General features: G+C 38.2%; 1 long non-coding RNA gene across 1 annotated transcript in view; it reads left to right on the top strand.

The window, feature by feature from the left end:
- LOC127530104 (uncharacterized) overlaps positions 1-16,406 on the top strand; it is a 589,449-nt gene that overhangs the window by 276,193 nt on the left and 296,850 nt on the right. The window lies entirely within an intron of this gene.

Below are 16,406 nucleotides of genomic sequence, written 5' to 3'. Positions count from 1 at the left end.
AACTAAGTATTTGTAATGTTCAGATTTTACAAATGATGTATTTTTCTTATTTCAGAAGGTTGCAGTTTCTGGCCCATTGGCTGCTCAAAACGTGAGTCAATTCTAATACTTTTAAATCGGAAATGTTGTTTATAATACCGTACAGATTTTATACTTTAATGGAAATGTCTTTAAGTATGTACAAACTTATTACTTTTTAATGGAAATGCGCAAACATATTACTTTAAAAGTATGTTCAGACTGATTACTTTTAATGGAAATGTACAAACTTATTACTTTATAAGCACATTCAGAATGATTACTTTTTAATGGAAATGTCTTTAAGTACGTACAAACTTAGTACTTTATATTTTATTTGTAGAAGAATCGGAGGCTGACTTGTATTTTTCTTTACATCTAACAAGCATACAATTGGAAGAATTAATATCTACCACAGATTGTCTTTTTGAGACTAAAAATCCTGCCTCAGACAAAAAAAATTAAAGCGTCCCTAGAGCCCCGTAAGTACTACTTTCACCTGAGGGTTCGGGTTTATGGAAAAATAAGGCGTTGGGAGTTGAATATATAATTTTTAACAGAAAACTCAACGCTTCCGAACAGTGGTTATTCTTCCGAAGGTTCCAGTCAGCGCAAAGGCCCTTGGACAGTCTATTATTGAACATCTCTTTCACGCAGCCCGGTAAGTTGAACTAATTGTGTGAGTGCACTGCAAATGTTTATTTTTAAAGAAAACTTAGTCTTGTTTGTTTTTTCAGAACATTCGTCACCAGGATTACTGACTCAGATATTTGGGGATTCACCGCAGTTTGTATCATCACCCGGATTTCTCATCCAAATAATCAGCGAATCAGAAAGAATAGATGCCAGGGCTAAGGCTACTGAGCTGAAGGCTGAAATCGACCAAGTTCTGTTGGATTTTCAAAGTGTCTTAAAGGACCTTTTACCCCATTCTCCAGATTTACGTGAAAAGGTTATTTTATTGTAAGCTATTTTAGAAAACTTGTTCCCCAAATAATTACAAGCAATATGAGTGGCGAAGGTAAAAGCAGGAAAAGGCGTGCAAGTGGGGACTTGGATGCTGGGAGCGGTTCTCAAAATGTTGGGTTATTGCATCATATGGTGAATAAACTTAGTACTCTATTCGACCCCCAAAAATGCCTACTCCTCCTCCCCAATATTTTAATGAATTGGAATATATTAATTGGTAAAATCAAAACATGAACCAAATGAATAATATAATAGCTACCATGAGAGTTCCTTCACCTGTTAGCACTCCCATTGACTTTGACCAGCTTGACTGCCTTTTAGAAACCCTGCGTCCAGTAGCCACCCACAATGAAATGCTGACATTAAATAATTTGTTAGAAAAGTTTCAGCGGTCTTTGACCGAAAATGTGAATGCTCAAACGGGTCACAGTTTAACAAACACCATGGATTCTGCAAATTCTCTGCCTTTTGTTCCAACCACCCAGAACGCTGTTGTCTCTCAGATTATGGTTACACCAGTCTCAGCTATCCCCTTGGTTACATCCATTTCAGTTAAACCATTTGTATCCTCTACTTCTGTCTCAGTCACTACATCTTCTGCTCTGGTCACGCCGTTTGTAACTAACTCCTCTGCTCTAGTCACTTTAAAAAACTGCGGAAAACACATTACTTTAACATGGCCTTCTCATAACTTCACTGTAATTTAATCCTGATACTCTGTATATCCAATTCATTATAATAACTATTCATGGTGGCTCTAAAATCTGTACTAACCCCTACTCTCTCTTCTGTTTCCTTTTCCGGTGTCCTTTTCGTGGTGGCTTGCGCCACCACCATCTACTCTAAGTACCATGATGTTCCAAAAATGATGGATGGATTAAAAGCCAGAAGTTTGTATGACCATCAGCATCAAGTGACTCAGAGAGAACCCTAACTACAAAGAGGACTATTTCATTTATGTTGGGTAGAATGCCCAGAGGGGACTGGGCGGTCTCGTGGCCTGGAACCCCTACAGATTTTATTTTTTTCTCCAGCTTTCTGGAGTTTTTTTTTTTGTCTTTTCTGTCCACCTTGGCCATCGGACCTTACTCCTTTTCTATGTTAACTAATGTTGTCTTATTTTAATTTCTTATTTTGTCTTTTATTTTTATTTTCTTCATTATGTAAAGCACTTTGAGCTACTTTTTGTATGAAAATGTGCTATATAAATAAATGTTGTTGTTGTTGTTGTAGTCACTGTATCTTCAGTCACTGTCTCCTCAGTCCCCTCTGCTTCAGTCCCTGTTGCTAACACTTCTGTTTCAGTATCCCCATCTGTAGCTAACCCCTCTGTTCCTTCTGCTGTATTTAACCCTTCTGTTCCTTCTGCTGTATCTAACCCTTCTGGTCCCTCTGCCGTATCTAACCCTTCTGGTCCCCTGCTGTATCTAACACATCAGTCCCAGTAGCTAACACCTATGTTTCAGTATCCCCATGTGTAAATAACCCCTTTAATTCCTTCTGCTGTATCTAATGCTTCAGTCCCTGTAGCTAACACCTTTGATCCCTCTGCTTCAGCTTACTCTAATGGAAGACTGGTACAGACAAAATCCGCAGTTATTCATGCGTGAAGCGTACAACCTTCAGAGCAGGGCTGGATTATCTGAGCATGAAAAAGTGTCCTTTGCGGACATTCATAAATTTGAAAACTTGCTGGATATTAAAATTGTTGTCTGGTACAGAAGCCCAAGAAATTAGAAATTTTTAAAATTTGAAAGCTCCCGTGGTAGAAACCCTAAAACATATTGTATGTTTTTGCATGACAACCATTACTACGGCATTTTGAATTTAAAGGGTTTTCTGGGTGTGAAATACTTGTGTGACTACTGTTACACAAGCTACCACTCAATACTTAGCCATCGCTGTGAAGGCCACTGCAACGTCTGTTTCTACCCCGATTGCAGGCCGATCCCTGAAGAACTTATCAAGTGTGTTGATTGCAACCGTTACTGTTGGTCCCAATTTTGTTTTATTCAGCATACAATTCTTAAATTTAATGACAAGACCAATGACATGGAAGCGGCCTGCGACACTGCAAAAATGTGTCCCCTGTGTTACAAAACCTACACGTGAATGCCATCTCAAAACCTCATAAATGTCATCCCAAGGAATGTCGTGTTTGTAAAGCAAAAATTGAAAATGATGCAGAAAACAATTAATGCTTTATAGAAACCTTGAAGTCTGTGGATCGGTGTGAAAAATATGTGTTTTATGATTTTGAAAGTTGGCAAGAAACGGGTGTGCACATTCCGAATTATGTATATTATAAGTCCTTGTGGGGGAAATCCTGGTTCTGGGCGGGTGAAGATTGTGTACACCAGTTCTTTGCCAGATACCGTCGTCCCAAGTATCAAGGCTATACCTTCATGGCTCACAATTCAAAAGGTTACGATGGGTACTTTTTAATGAAGTATTTGATTGAAAATGGAGTGAACCCGCGTGTTACCACTCAAGGAAATAAGTTGATGTGTTTCACAGATGATGGTTATCAATTACGTTTTATAAATTCTTTGAATTTTTTAACAATGAAATTGAGTGTCATGCCCAAAGCCATGGGGTTTGAAGCCGAGAAAGGGTAGTTCCCCCATTTCTTCAATAAGGCTGAAAACCAGGATTATATCGGAGCCTACCCTGAGCCTGAATGCTACAGCATCCAGAGCATGATGACAAAAGAAAAAGAAGAATTTTTTACCTGTCAAACATGGTGTTTTTAATTTTAAAGAGGAGATGGTTTTTTATTGTAAAAATGATGTTGAAATTCTTAGAACCGCATGCATCAAATTTAGAGACGAGGTCATCAAAATTGGCAATACTGACCCTTTTCAATGCATGTCCCCAGCATCCCTATGTATGGCCATGTACCGGCAAAACTGTATGCCTCCAAAATCTATCGGTATAATTCCTTCTGACCATTACATTAGTAGTCAGAAAAACTATTCGACCGCATCTATTCAATGGTTATTGTATCTCTGTGAAACAGAAAATTTGAAAATTCGGCACGCTCTAAACCTTGGGGAAGTAAAGAAGGGTTCCTTTTTTCTTGAAGGCTATGCCAGACTTAAAGGTACTCCGACTGCCTTTGCATTTGCTGGCTGCTTTTATCACGGCTGTCCAGAATGTTATGATTTAAACAGTACCCATCCTTTAACCGGCATGACTTGTGCAGTTATGCACCAAAAGTTTATGCGGAAATTGGAAATACTTCTGACAAAATTTAATCTAGATGTGCATGTGACCTGGGAGCACGAATGGGAGATGATGAAAAAACACGACCTCAGGCTACAAACTTTCTTAAAACATTGCAATTTCCCTCAATGTATAAATCCGAGGGACTCGTTGTTCGGCGGCTGTACCCAATGCCATAAAATTGTACCACAAGGCCGTGGGCACCGAGCAGATTCACTATTATGATTTCACTAGTTTGTACCCGTTTGTGAATAATACAAAAATAATACAAAAATAATACATCAGTCATCCCACCATCATTTTTCAGCTGTTTGGTGATCTCAGCCACTATTTTGGTTTAATTAAAGCCACCATCCAGCCTCCATGTGGTCTCAATTTTCCAGTCCTGCCTCTCAGGTTTTGCAGGAAATTAATGTTCACCCTCTGTCACACCAGCGCAGAGACAGAATCTCAGACTGTGGACTGTTGTCACACAGAGGACGAGACAGCTTTAACTGGGACTTGGTATAGTGTGGAAATAGTGAAGGCCAATGACAAAAGTAGTATAATGCGTCACTATTATACATCATAAAATTTTGACAGGTGTATGTCCCACCCCCCCTGGCATACCCACCGTATGCTACCTGGTTAATGGGGTGTTTCCCCCGCGCGCTGGTCTCTGCCTGTTGTCGGGTGCGCTGTTTGACCGGCATCTGACCTTTTGTCAGTCGTGTGTAAGGAAAATGGTTGGCCAATCTTAGCCTTGATCCTAAAAACTGGGTCTGTTCATCTTTGTGATCCGTGATGGTCCTTCGGGCCCCTGTAAGGTGTCAAAAGGTAAGTCAGCTATGGGGGCGGAGCAGGCATCCTGCTCCTGGCTGCGTACAGCTCCGTGTGTACAGAGACTACAGAGAGCATGAGTGAGCCTGCACTTATCTGCGTACAGCGCCAGGGTGTGTACAGAGAGTACAGAGAGCATGAGTGACAGACCCCACGAGTGGATGTACAAGAAAACTTTAGAGAGACTCTATTACACACCCAAGGAGCCTGGCAGTTTTGGTGGTATTAACAGCTTCTTGAGAAATGTATCAAGTCATCGGAAAAATGTTAAGCGAAAAAATGTTTTGGAATGGATGAGTGGACAATACACTTACAGTGTGCACAAACCAGCACGGCTGAGGTTCAAGAGAAACAGAACAATTGTTTCAACGGTCGATGACCAGTGGCAAGCAGATTTGATAGAGATGTCTTATTACTCAAAATTCAATGATGGATATAAATTTATCATGTGTATCGATGTGCTCTCAAAATATGCTTGGGCTGTGCCATTAAAGGCCAAGACAAGGAAAGAAGTTTCTCAGGGTTTTAGTTTGATCTTTAGACAGAGTCGAGTTCCTAAGAAGCTACAGACAGACCAAGGCAAAGAATTTCATAACACATTGTTACAAAAACTACTAAAACAGAACAATATTGTACATTGTGTCACGAACAGCGATGTAAAGGCCAGCATAGTAGAACGGTTCAATAGAACCTTAAAGTCCAAAATGTGGAAATATTTTACATATGCCAACATATTTCGGTATATAGATGTCCTGTCAGACTTTCTGCAGTTATAACCACAGTTTTCACACCACGATTAAAACAAGACCTCTAGATGTGACTACAAAAAATGCTCTGAGTTTTTGGAAAAGAGTCTATGGTAGTGCCGGGCAAAGAAAATCTACTCCGTGCACTTTGAAAAGAGGGGATCATGTCCAAGTTTCAAAATTAAAAGGTGTATTTGAAAAAGGCTATGAGCAGTCGTTTACAGATGAAATATTTATTATCGTGGACTGTTTTAAACAATACTATAATAGTGATACTATAAACTAAAAGATTATGCAAGTGATGAAATTCAAGGGGCGTTTTATGCAAAAGAGTTACAAAAATAAACCCCGATGCTAGCCAGGGGTACCGCATCCAGAAAATTCTACCCACTTGTGGACGTGGTAGAAACAAGCATGTATTGGTAAAATGGCTTCGCTGGGACAAGAAATTTAACAGTTGGGTCAAGGCTTCAGAAGTGAAAGACATAAGGAGTTGAGAAAGCAAGGAAAAAAAATGTCTACAGGCAGAAATGGATTTTATGTAACACTGCCAAGTAATTCATCGGCCAGGACTTTTCCCAACAACACAATAGCATCATTCACCGTTCAGCTAGCCAAGACAATAGAACTGTTGAGAGACTGGGAAGTGGCATTGGTGGAACTGACGTATCCAAAAACATTCAATTCCAGCACTCAGCCAGCACCTTTTATACAAATAAATGAGGAAACAAGATCAACAAAATGGATATACACTTTAAACAAAGGCTATTTCAAGACTACAGCAGCATTGTTGTCAGAAATGAATCATGTCATTAACACCAACCTGTCATCACCTAAGCCAATACTTAAATATAATCCTGCCAGTAGAACCGTTTGCCTGATGGGTGATAAAAGTATTTTGCTCCAAGTGACCGGGGAGCTGGCTTACATTCTGGGATTTGATCCAGAGAAACCATCTAGCAAGTCACTTCACTCGGCTGATATCACAGGTGGTTTTTCCACCATGTTCGTGTATACAGATATTATCGAACCACAACTTGTTGGAGATGCGCAAGCGCCATTACTGAGATGTGTAAACATAAAAGGTGAAGACGGTGCAAATGTCACCATATTTTTTGAAAAGCCATACTACATACATCTCGCCGTGCAAAGCTTCAGTACTATAAGGATTGAAATTAAGACAGACCAGAATAAACCAATTCCGTCCCAGTATGGTAAGGTTGCATTTTCGTCCAGCAAGATCTATCAATTTTTAAACATGCTTGTAACAAAAAACTATGGAGATCCACGCACCTATGCATCTTATTACAAGACACAAGCGGGCAATGGGCTAGAAGGGTTTCATGGTCTCCCGGTCCAGTAAGGTGGTGGTATTGGTGGTATTTTTAAAGCTCTCTTCAGAAAAGCAGTACCTCTGTTTAGGCGGTGCTAGAAATTGCTAAACCTCATGTTAAGTCTGCAGCGAAAAGCATTGCTAATGATGTCATGAGTCACGTGGCAGATGCTGTAATGAATAAAGTTGCAACACCCCAACAAGAAGGTTCAGGTATGATTGTTATAAAGAGAGGTGTTAAAAGAAAAAGTCGCACACCCCATCTAGCACTGCTCGGGCCACCTGCATGGCCCAGGAAGAGAGCCAAGAGGAAAAAAGCTCGACACTCTGCTAAAAGAAAAAGAAAGTCAACCAAGAGAAGATCCAGAACTAAGCAAAATTATGGTGATATATTCTAAACATGGCTTTTGTACACTGTGCATCAGATGAATGTGCAAAATCGGAACTGGACGTATTTCAACTGTCACCAACACAAACCAGCATTGAAAAAAGGTACTGTGTCGAAGTGCCGCCTCTCACCACATTATCAGAAAATGGTCCACTTGAGTTTTCGATTGCCGGAAATGATCAATACTTGGACCTCAATAACACACTCCTCTACTTAAGCTATAAAATAAATAAAAATGATGGAACAAATCTGGCCGTTGATGCACATGTTCTCCTTGTAAACTACAGGGGAAATTGCTTCTCTGATCAGTCAGGTGGATATCACAATCAGGGACAGATTGATCAGCCAGAGCAATAACTGTTACCCATATCGAGCGATTATTGAAACCGTATTAAATTAGGGAGATGAGACTCTGAAAACACAATTTTCAGCTGGCCTGTTCTATAAAGACACACCCAGTCAACACGAAGCCACTGCTCTGGATGGAACAAATATGGGCTTCAATAAAAGAGCTGCTTATACGTCCAGAAGCCACAGGGTTGATTTATTGGGACACATCCATGCAGATCTGTTCTGTCAAGAGAAATCATTAATTAATAGGGTTGATGTAAAATAAAGTTGGTGCGAAATAAAGATGACTTTTGTCTGATGAGCAATGGTGATCAATTTAAGGTCACCATATTATCAGCATCATTGTTTGTAAAGAGAGTTCAAGTCAACCCTGCAGTAAGACTGGGTCATGCAGAGGCCTTGATGACCAGCAACAAAAAATATCCAATAGACCGGGATAAAATAGATAGATAGATAGATAGATAGATAGATAGATAGATAGATAGATAGATAGATAGATAGATAGATAGATAGATAGATAGATAGATAGATAGATAGATAGATAGATAGATAGATAGATAGATAGATAGATAGATAGATAGATAGATAGATACTTTATTAATCCCAATGGGAAAGTGTTCAGCACACCTACGGTTAGTCGTGTCTGCAACCAGGAAAACCTGTTTCTGGGACAGCTGACAAAATTGGTTGTTTTGGGATTTGTAGACAATGCAGCTTTCAGTGGCAATACAACCCCATTAATTTTAAACATAATAACATCAACTTCATGGCTCTTTACCTGGATGTAGAGCAGATACCCAGCAAGCCTCTGCAGCATGATTTTGCTAATGGTGTTATTCACCTCTTGAAACGCGCATTTGTGAATTTAAGTTACATTCAACTATAAGTGAAAATAGTGATGTAAAACTGTTCTAAACGATGTAATACACAGTAACCTAAAGGGTACCAACTGTTTGGATGGTTTCCTAAGTGTTACTCAAGGTACACATCAACATCTCAAATTCACTTGCTTTTCCCATTGAAACGCATTGGGAGAAACTGAACTTGAGTGTTACTCAAAGTTCCTTAACTTCTATGTGTGGAAACCTCTTGTATCACATGTGAAATGATGGATTCTAACAGAATTCTACTATGTAGAACAGATTCTACTAGATTAACCAGCCGTAACACTTCTTACCATTTGGAGTGTTTATCTGCTCTTGAAACGCGCTATTGTGAATTCAAGTTACATTCAACTATAACTCAGTGACCTCTGAAAATAATGAAGTATAACAGTTCTAGCGGCATGGTGGCATAGTGGGTAGCGCTGCTGTCTCACATTTGAGAGACCTGGGGACCTGGGTTTGCTTCCCGGGTCCTCCCTGCGTGGAGTTTGCATGTGCTCTACTAGATTAACCAGCAGTAACACTTATTTTCATTTGGAGTGTTTTTCAGCTGTTGAAACGCGCTATTGTGAGTTCAAGTTACTTCAACTATAACTCAGTGCCCTCTGAAAATACTGATGTAAAACTGTTCTAAAGGGAGTAAAACATAGTTCCCTAATGGGTAAGAACTGTCTGGATGGTTTCCTAAGTGTTTCTCAAAGTAGACATCAACATATCAAATTCACTTGTTTTCCCCTTCGAAACGCATTTGCTGAAAATTACGTTGAGTGTTACTCAATATCCCTTAACTTCTATGTGTGGAAACCACATGTATCACAAGTGAAATGTAGGATTTTAACAGAATTCTACTGTGTAGATCATATTCTACACGATTAACCAGCCGTAACACTTCTTTTCATTTGAAGTGTTTTTCAGATCTTGAAACGTGCTATTGTGAATTCAAGTTACATTCAACTATAACTCAGTGTCCCGTGAAAATACTGATGTAAAACTGTTCTAAATAATGTAAAACATAGTTCCCGAATGGGTAAGAACTGTTTGGATGGTTTCCTAAGTGTTACTAAAGGTACACATCAAAATCTAAAATTCACTCATTTTCCCCTTTGAAACACATTAGAAGTTGAGTATTACTCAATTTTCCTTAATTTCTATATGTGGAAACCCCTTGTATCACATATGAAATGATGGTTCCTAACAGAATTCTACTGTTTAGATCAGATTCTACTAGATTAACCAGCCGTAACACTTCATATCACTTGGAGTGTTTTCAGCTCTTGAAACGCTCCATTGTGAATTCAAGCTACATTCAACTTTAACTCACTGCCCCCTGAAAATACTGATGTAAAACTGTTCCAAATGATGTAATACATAGATCCCTAATGGGTAAGAACTGTTTGGATGGTTTCCTAAGTGTTACTCAAAGTACACATCAACATCTCAAATTCACTTGTTTTCCCCATTGAAACGCATTGGGCGAAACTGAAGTTGAGTGTTACTCAATGTTCCTTAACTTCTATGTGTGGAAACCAATTGTATCACATATGAAACGATGAATTCTAACAGAATTCTACTGTGTAGATCAGATTCTACTAGATTAACCAGCCATAACACTTTTATCAATTGGAGTGTTTTTCAGCTCTTGAAACGCGCTATTATGAATTCAAGTTACATTCAACTTGACATTAGGGAACATCGTATTACATCATTTAGAACAGTTTTACATCAGTATTTTCACGGGCGACTGAGATATAGTTTAATGTAACTTGAATTCACAATAGCGCGTTTCAAGAGCTGAAAAACACTCCAAGTGATAAAAGTGTTACGGCTGGTTAATCTAGTAGAATCTGATCTACACAGTTAAATTCTGTTAGAATCCATCATTTTACATGTGATACAAGTGGTTTCCACACATAGAAGTTAAGGAACATTGAGTAACAATCAACATCAGTTTCGCCCAATGCGTTTCAATGGGGAAAACAAGTGAATTTGAGATGTTGATGTGTACCTTGAGTAACACTTAGGAAACCATCCAAACAGTTATTACCCATTAGAGAACTATGTATTACATCATTTGGAACAGTTTCACATCAGTATTTTCAGGGGGCACTGAGTTATAGTTGAATGTAACTTGAATTCACAATGGCGCGTTTCAAGAGCTGAAAAATACTCCAAGTGATAACAAGTGTTACGGCTGGTTACTCTAGTAGAATCTGATCTACACAGTTAAATTCTGTTAGGATCCATCATTTCACATGTGATACATGTGGTTTCCACACATAGAAGTTAAGGAACATTGAGTAACACTCAACTTCAGTTTTCCCCAATGCGTTTCAATGGGGAAAACAAGTGAATTTGAGAAGTTGATGTGTACCTTGAGTAACACTTAGGAAATCATCCAAACAGTTATTACCCATTAGAGAACTATGTATTACATCATTTGGAACAATTTTACATCAGTATTTTCAGGGGGCACTGAGTTATAGTTGAATGTAACTTGAATTCACAATGGCGCATTTCAAGAGCTGAAAAACACTCCAAGTGATAACAAGTGTTACGGTTGGTTAATCTAGTAGAATCTGATCTAAACAGTTAAATTCTGTTAGAATCCATCATTTCACATGTGTTACAAGTGGTTTCCACACATAGAAGTTAAGGAACATTGAGTAACACTCAACTTCAGTTTCGCCCAATGCGTTTAAATGGGGAAAACAAGTGAATTTGAGATGTTGATGTGTAACTTGAGTAACACTTAGGAAACCATCCAAACAATTATTACCCATTAGGGAACTATGTATTACATCATTTAGAACAGTTTTTCATCAGTATTTTCACGGGGGACTGAGATATAGTTGAATGTAACTTGAATTCACAATGGAGCGTTTGAAGAGCTGAAAAACACTCCAAGTGATAACAAGTGTTATGGCTGGTTAATCTAGTAGAATCTGATATACACAGTTAAATTCTGTTAGAATCCATCATTTCACATGTGATACAAGTGGTTTCCACACATAGAAGTTAAGGAACATGAGTAACAATCAACATCAGTTTCGCCCAATGCGTTTCAATGGGGACAACAAGTGAATTTGAGATGTTGATGTGTACCTTGAGTAACACTTAGGAAACCATCCAAACAGTTATTACCCATTAGAGAACTATGAATTACATCATTTGGAACAGTTTTACATCAGTATTTTCAGGGGGCACTGAGTTATAGTTGAATGTAACTTGAATTCACAATGGCGCGTTTCAAGAGCTGAAAAACACTCCAAGTGATAACAAGTGTTACGGCTGGTTACTCTAGTAGAATCTGATCTACACAGTTAAATTCTGTTAGAATCCATCATTTCACATGTGATACAAGTGGTTTCCACACATAGAAGTTAAGGAACATTGAGAAACACTCAACTTCAGTTTCGCCCAATGCGTTTCAATGGGTAAAACAAGTGAATTTGAGATGTTGATGTGTACCTTTAGTAACACTTAGGAAACCATCCAAACAGTTATTACCCATTAGAGAACTATGTATTACATCATTTGGAACAGTTTTACATCAGTATTTTCAGGGGGCACTGAGTTATAGTTGAATGTAACTTGAATTCACAATGGCGCGTTTCAAGAGCTGAAAAACACTCCAAGTGATAACAAGTGTTACGGTTGGTTAATCTAGTAGAATCTGATCTACACAGTTAAATTCTGTAAGAATCCATCATTTCACATGTGATACAAGTGGTTTCCACACATAGAAGTTAAGGAACATTGAGTAACACTCAACTTCAGTTTCGCCCAATGCGTTTAAATGGGGAAAACAAGTGAATTTGAGATGTTGATGTGTACCTTGAGTAACACTTAGCAAACCATCCAAACAGTTATTACCCATTAGGGAACTATGTATTACATCATTTAGAACAGTTTTACATCAGTATTTTCACTGGGGACTGAGATATCGTTGAATGTAACTTGAATTCACAATGGCTCGTTTCAAGAGCTGAAAAACACTGCAAGTGATAAGAAGTGTTACGGCTGGTTAATTTAGTAGAAGCTGATCTACACAGTTAAATTCTGTGAGAATCCATCATTTCACATGTGATACAAGTGGTTTCCACACATAGAAGTTAAGGAACATTGAGTAACACTCAACTTCAGTTTCGCCCAATGAGTTTCAATGGGGAAAACAAGTGAATTTGAGATGTTGATGTGTACCTTGAGTAACACTTAGGAAACCATCCAAACAGTTATTACCTATTAGGGAACTATGTATTACATCATTTAGAACAGTTTTACATCAGTATTTTCACGTGGGACTGAGATATAGTTGAATGTAACTTGACTTCACAATGGAGCGTTTCAAGAGCTGAAAAACACTCCAAGTGATAAAAGTGTTACGGCTGGTTGATCTAGTAGAATCTGATCTACACAGTTAAATTCTGTTAGAATCCATCATTTCACATGTTATACAAGTGGTTTCCACACATAGAAGTTAAGGAACATTGAGGAACAATCAACATCAGTTTCGCCCAATGCGTTTCAATGGGGACAACAAGTGAATTTGAGATTTTGATGTGTACCTTGAGAAAGACTTAGGAAACCATCCAAACAGTTATTACCCATTAGGGAACTATGTATTACATCATTTAGAACAGTTTTACATCAGTATTTTCACGAGGGACTGAGATATAGTTGAATGTAACTTGAATTAACAATGGCGCGTTTCAAGAGCTGAAAAACACTCCAAGTGATAAGAAGTGTTACGGCTGGTTAATCTAGTAGAATCTGATCTACACATTTAAATTCTGTTAGAATCCATCATTTCACATGTGATCCAAGTGGTTTCCACACATAGAAGTTAAGGAACATTGAGTAACACTCAACTTCAGTTTCCCCCAATGCGTTTCAATGGGGAAAACAAGTGAATTTGAGATGTTGATGTGTACCTTGAGTAACACTTAGGAAACCATCCAAACCGTTATTACCCATTAGAGAACTATGTATTACCTCATTTGGAACAGTTTTACATTAGTATTTTCAGGGGGCACTGAGTTATAGTTGAATGTAACTTGAATTCACAATGGCGCGTTTCAAGAGCTGAAAAACACTGCAAGTGATAACAAGTGTTACGGCTGGTTAATCTAGTGGAATCTGATCTACACAGTTAAATTCTGTTAGAATCCATCATTTCACATGTGATACAAGTGGTTTCCACACATAGAAGTTAAGGAACATGAGTAACAATCAACATCAGTTTCGCCCAATGCGTTTCAATGGGGACAACAAGTGAATTTGAGATGTTGATGTGTACCTTAAGTAACACTTAGGAAACCATCCAAACAGTTATTACCCATTAGGGAACTATGTATTACATCATTTAGAACAGTTTTACATCAGTATTTTCACGGGGCACTGAGTTATAGTTGAATGTAACTTGAATTCACAATGGCGCGTTTCAAGAGCTGAAAAACACTCCAAGTGATAAAAGTGTTACGGCTGGTTAATCTAGTAGAATCTGATCTACACAGTTAAATTCTGTTAGTATCCATCATTTCACATGTGATACATGTGGTTTCCACACATAGAAGTTAAGGAACATTGAGTAACAATCAACATCAGTTTCGCCCAATGCGTTTCAAAGGGGAAAACAAGTGAATTTGAAATGTTGATGTGTACCTTGAGTAACACTTAGGAAACCATCCAAACAGTTATTACCCATTAGAGAAATATGTATTACATCATTTGGAAGAGTTTTACATCAGTATTTTCAGGGGGCACTTAGTTATAGTTGAATGTAACTTGAATTCACAATGGCGCGTTTCAAGAGCTGAAAAACACTCAAAGTGATAACAAGTGTTACGGCTGGTTACTCTAGTAGAATCTGATCTACACAGTTAAATTCTGTTAGAATCCATCATTTCACATGTGATACAAGTGGTTTCCACACATAGAAGTTAAGGAACATTGAGTAACACTCAACTTCAGTTTCGCCCAATGCGTTTCAATGGGGAAAACAAGTGAATTTGAGATGTTGATGTGTACCTTGAGTAACACTTAGGAAACCATCCAAACAGTTATTACCCATTAGGGAACTATGTATTACATCATTTAAAACAGTTTTACATCAGTATGTTCAGGGGGCACTGAGTTATAGTTGAATGTTACTTGAATTCACAATGGCGCGTCTCAAGAGCTGAAAAACACACCAAGTGATAACAAGTGTTACGGCTGGTTAATCTAGTAGAATCTGATCTACACAGTTAAATTCTGTTAGAATCCATCATTTCACATGTGATACAAGTGGTTTCCACACATTGAAGTTAAGGAACATTGAGAAACAATCAACATCAGTTTCGCCCAAAGCGTTTCAATGGGGAAAACAAGTGAATTTGAGATGTTGATGTTTAACTTGAGTAACACTTAGGAAACCATCCAAACAGTTATTACCCATTAGGGAACTATGTATTACATCATTTAGAACAGTTTTACATCAGTATTTTCACGGGGGACTGAGATATAGTTGAATGTAACTTGAATTCACAATGGCGCGTTTCAAGAGCTGAAAAACACTGCAAGTGATAAGAAGTGATACGGCTGGTTAATCTAGTAGAATCTGATCTACACATTTAAATTCTGTTAGAATCCATCATTTCACATGTGATACAAGTGGTTTCCACACATAGAAGTTAAGGAACATTGAGAAACACTCAACTTCAGTTTCGCCCAATGCGTTTCAATGGGGAAAACATGTGAATTTGAGATGTTGATGTGTACCTTGAGTAACACTTAGGAAACCATCCAAACAGTTATTACCCATTAGAGAACTATGTATTACATCATTTGGAACAGTTTTACATCAGTATTTTCAGGGGGCACTGAGTTATAGTTGAATGTAACTTGAATTCACAATGGCGCGTTTCAAGAGCTGAGAAACACTCCAAGTGATAACAAGTGTTGCGGCTGGTTACTCTAGTAGAATCTGATCTACACAGTTAAATTCTGTTAGAATCCATCATTTCACATGTGACACAAGTGGTTTCCACACATAGAAGTTAAGGAACATTGAGTAACACTCAACTTCAGTTTCGCCCAATGCGTTTCAAAGGGGAAAACAAGTGAATTTGAGATGTTGATGTTTACTTTGAGTAACACTTAGGAAACCATCCAAACAGTTATTACCCATTAGGGAACTATGTATTACATCATTTGGAACAGTTTTACATCAGTATTTTCACGGGGGACTGAGATATAGTTGAATGTAACTTGAATTCACAATGGCGCGTTTCAAGAGCTGAAAAACACTCCAAGTTATAACAAGTGTTACGGCTGGTTAATCTAGTAGAATCTGATCTACACAGTTAAATTGTGTTAGAATCCATCATTTCACATGTGATACAAGTGGTTTCCACACATAGAAGTTAAGGAACATTGAGTAACACTCAACATCAGTTTCGCCCATTGCGTTTCAATAGGGAAAACAAGTGAATTTGAGATGTTGATGTGTACCTTGAGTAACACTTAGGAAACCATCCAAACAGTTATTACCCATTAGGGAACTATGTATTACATCATTTAGAACAGTTTTACATCAGTATTTTCACGGGGGACTGAGATATTGTTGAATGTAACATGAATTCACAATGACGCGTTTCAAGAGCTGAAAAACACTCCAAATGATAAGAAGTGTT

The sequence above is a fragment of the Erpetoichthys calabaricus genome, chromosome 13, assembly GCF_900747795.2.
Source record: "Erpetoichthys calabaricus chromosome 13, fErpCal1.3, whole genome shotgun sequence".
Lineage (NCBI taxonomy): Eukaryota > Metazoa > Chordata > Cladistia > Polypteriformes > Polypteridae > Erpetoichthys > Erpetoichthys calabaricus.
The sequence above is the reverse complement of the archived record's forward strand: the minus strand, read 5'-3'. Positions and strand labels throughout refer to the sequence as shown.